At 33.4% G+C, this 3,064-nt stretch overlaps 1 long non-coding RNA gene across 1 annotated transcript; it reads right to left on the bottom strand.

The window, feature by feature from the left end:
• Positions 1 to 369: 369 nt before the first annotated feature.
• On the bottom strand, positions 370 to 1,146 carry LOC136223337 (uncharacterized). The gene is made up of 2 exons (XR_010685911.1): positions 635 to 1,146; positions 370 to 542 (listed from the first exon to the last, which is right to left on the bottom strand). It is a non-coding gene; the product is annotated as an uncharacterized lncRNA (long non-coding RNA).
• Between the last annotated feature and the right edge of the window lie 1,918 nt (positions 1,147 to 3,064).

The following is a 3,064-nucleotide window of genomic DNA, read 5'->3' as shown; positions in this document are numbered from 1 at the left end:
TCCATGTCTGTTATTTGTTTCATTTCTTTACTTTTAGTTCAAAAATCAGAGATAAAGCATGGATAAAGATCAATACTATTGATCCCAAACTTTATCAGTTTGGCCTGTATGCTTTTAATATGATCTGAGTTGGCAAATTTCTACATATTCAGTTATTCATATACTGCTCTTCTATTTATCTCTTATATGCATTTCTAAATTAGGTTTCAGTTCATAAAAAACCTTTATTTTGGATTCTTTGACACTATGTTTAACTGTAAAAAACCATGGGTTCAAAATCAAAAGGTTTCTCTTTATAAAACCCTTTTTCCTAAAATAACCAGTTAATAGATCATCTTTCACTTTCTAAAAAATCACTTTTCGTTTCCAAAAGGATAGTATTGTTCATGATCACTGAAATTTTATTTTGTGTTAAAAAAAAAAGCAAAAAGAATACAATAGCAGATTAAACAATAAAGGAAACAAAAGCATATTCTGCCTTTACGTGTTTGTTCCTTTTTGTGTTGATGATCTTCTTGATTTTTACCCCTTTGTTTTGTTTCCTGTAAATGACAAGTAAAGCAAATGAGCTTCAATAAAAAGAAAATGAAATCGATTGATAGATAAGCTAAGGTTAGGGCTCCTGGATTTTCACCTTAATAATAAGAAAAACAACCATGAACCGCTGTGAACCGCTGCAAGACCGCCACCATCAGTCACAACGAGGTGAGGTGATCGTCGGAGATCTCCTTGGCCGCTGGAATCAGTCACCACCGTCTCACATCAGTCTTTCTCCATCATCGCCGAACATCAACCATAGCAGATCCGGATCTAAATGAAAAAACAAAAGAAAGGACCTTCATCAAGATCTGAGAAGAAAATAATCAGGACCGGAAATAAGAAGATCCGAGAAGGAAGAGAAGGAGAGAACTCAGCGTGGATCTGCCGCGTTAAAAGAATCGGACCCTCGATCGAAGAAGCCTAACACCGAATGAAGGGAAAAGGAAGGGTTGTTGCAAGGAAGAGTAGAAGCTGACACTTACGTAAATAGGAGAACCACCGCAGACGGCAGATCAAAGAGAACCGGCAGCCATGGAAGGAGCTGCGTTTTGCGTTTAAGACACAGGAAGTGAAAGAAGAGAGAAGAGGTAGAAGGTGAAGGTTGGCTGCTGGAACACAAGTGAGGTAAAAAAAACCCTAAATATCCAAATATATACCCTATTTTTTAATATTCCCAATTAACCCCTATTATTTTGGTTATTTTAATTCGATCCCACTAATTATAAGTTGTTTCGGTTGAGTCCCTACGAATTACAGTTTACCCCCTCTCATTTTATTAATTTGTGAATTGAACCCCTTTTGTTTTAAGTTTTCAATCAAATCCCTTAATCCAAATTAAATGGACTACTGCAAGCCCAATTTCGTCTTCGGGCCAGGTGAAATTTTCAACCCCATTGTTCTCCTATCCATATTTTATTTTAAATATACATGTATAAGTTTAGTTTTAAGCATATAATATATTAATTAGTTTATATACGTATAAAGATTAATTGTTTTATTATTTTCAATTAAGCTAACATGTAATTTTAATTCTCAGTTAGTTTAAATATTGATAACTTTATTTTTGTAATTATCAATTTAGTGAATGTGTATAATTTTAATTAGCTCATTATTGTTTTAGATTATTTTTTATAAATATACTTATCTATGTATATAAAACTATAATCGTATTAAAACTCATTTTTGACATGCACGTTATGTACGCTAAATCGGGTTGTAATATAAACTAATTAATTGCACGTGTATGTTATATCCATAATTTCAAAATAAAAAGTAAACCAATTCGAAATGTTATTTCGAATCAATAAATATTCGAAATGTTATTTCCAATCAATAAATATAACCAAGTTAATTTGAATCGATACGTTCGAATTTATAATATACTTAAAATATTTCTTATTAAAATTCATATTTTATATTTTATTTAAAATATATGTGATATATGATTCAAAATATGATTACGTATATGTAATATACGTAATTCAAAATAATAATAAAAAGTCAATTCGAGATGTTATCTCGAATTAATAAAATTAACCAGATTAATTCGAATCGATATGAAAATGTCATTCAAATTTAATAATTCGTTTAAAAGATTCCTTATTAAAATTTATATTTTACTCATGGTATATGTGATATACGTATGGTAAAATTATATTTTAATTCAATAAATACGATTACATGTATGTTATATACGTAATCTCAAATTAAAACAAACTCAATAACCCCCAAAATCCACAACTACCTGGTCTATATCGATAATTTAAAGCAAAACAAATAGCAACCGCATAATATCACAATAGTACCGATGCGTCGGGCGGGGTAGGGTGAGATCACATCTCTTCCTTATACGTAACCGGAAAAACGAACTTTAAATCTCTCTGAAGATCGTCCTTATCAAAACCAAACCATATAGAGTCAATCCAAACATATAGGGCGGCCAATCACGCCCGTACACGTATTTCCAAGTGATGATTAGTGGCGACTCGAAACCTTAAAACACGAGAAAGGCGGATCGAGCCGGCCACGCACCCCGACCTGCGTCAAAACCGGAAGCCAGGGTAAAAACCGTACAATCCTCAATATGGTGAGATGCTTGCTTGAAGAAAAACAAATGCCCAAAATGCTTTGGCCAGATGCTGCGAAGTGGACATGTCACATTCTCAATCGGAGTCCCGCTGCCTTTGTGAAAAATAAAACTCCAGAAGAATGTTGGAGCGATTTGAAACCTAACATTGAATATTTCAGGGTCTTTGGCTGCATTGGAAATGTAAATGTACCTGATGCTAAGAGATTGAAGTTAGATGCAAAAAGTCAGAAATTAGTCCTGATCGGCTACAGTGTGGAGTCCAAAGGAAATAAGCTGATTAATCCTTTCACAAAGAAAGTAACCATCAGCAGAGATGTCATCTTTGAAGAAGATGAAAGATGGGATTGGGCAAAAATAAAAGAGGAGACTATTGATGTACTTGATTGGGGAGAAGAATACGAAGTAGCCCACAATCAAGGAGATGAAAGTGAAGAA

This window comes from Euphorbia lathyris, chromosome 3 (genome assembly GCF_963576675.1).
Source record: "Euphorbia lathyris chromosome 3, ddEupLath1.1, whole genome shotgun sequence".
Lineage (NCBI taxonomy): Eukaryota > Viridiplantae > Streptophyta > Magnoliopsida > Malpighiales > Euphorbiaceae > Euphorbia > Euphorbia lathyris.
This window is presented reverse-complemented; position numbering and strand designations above follow the sequence as displayed.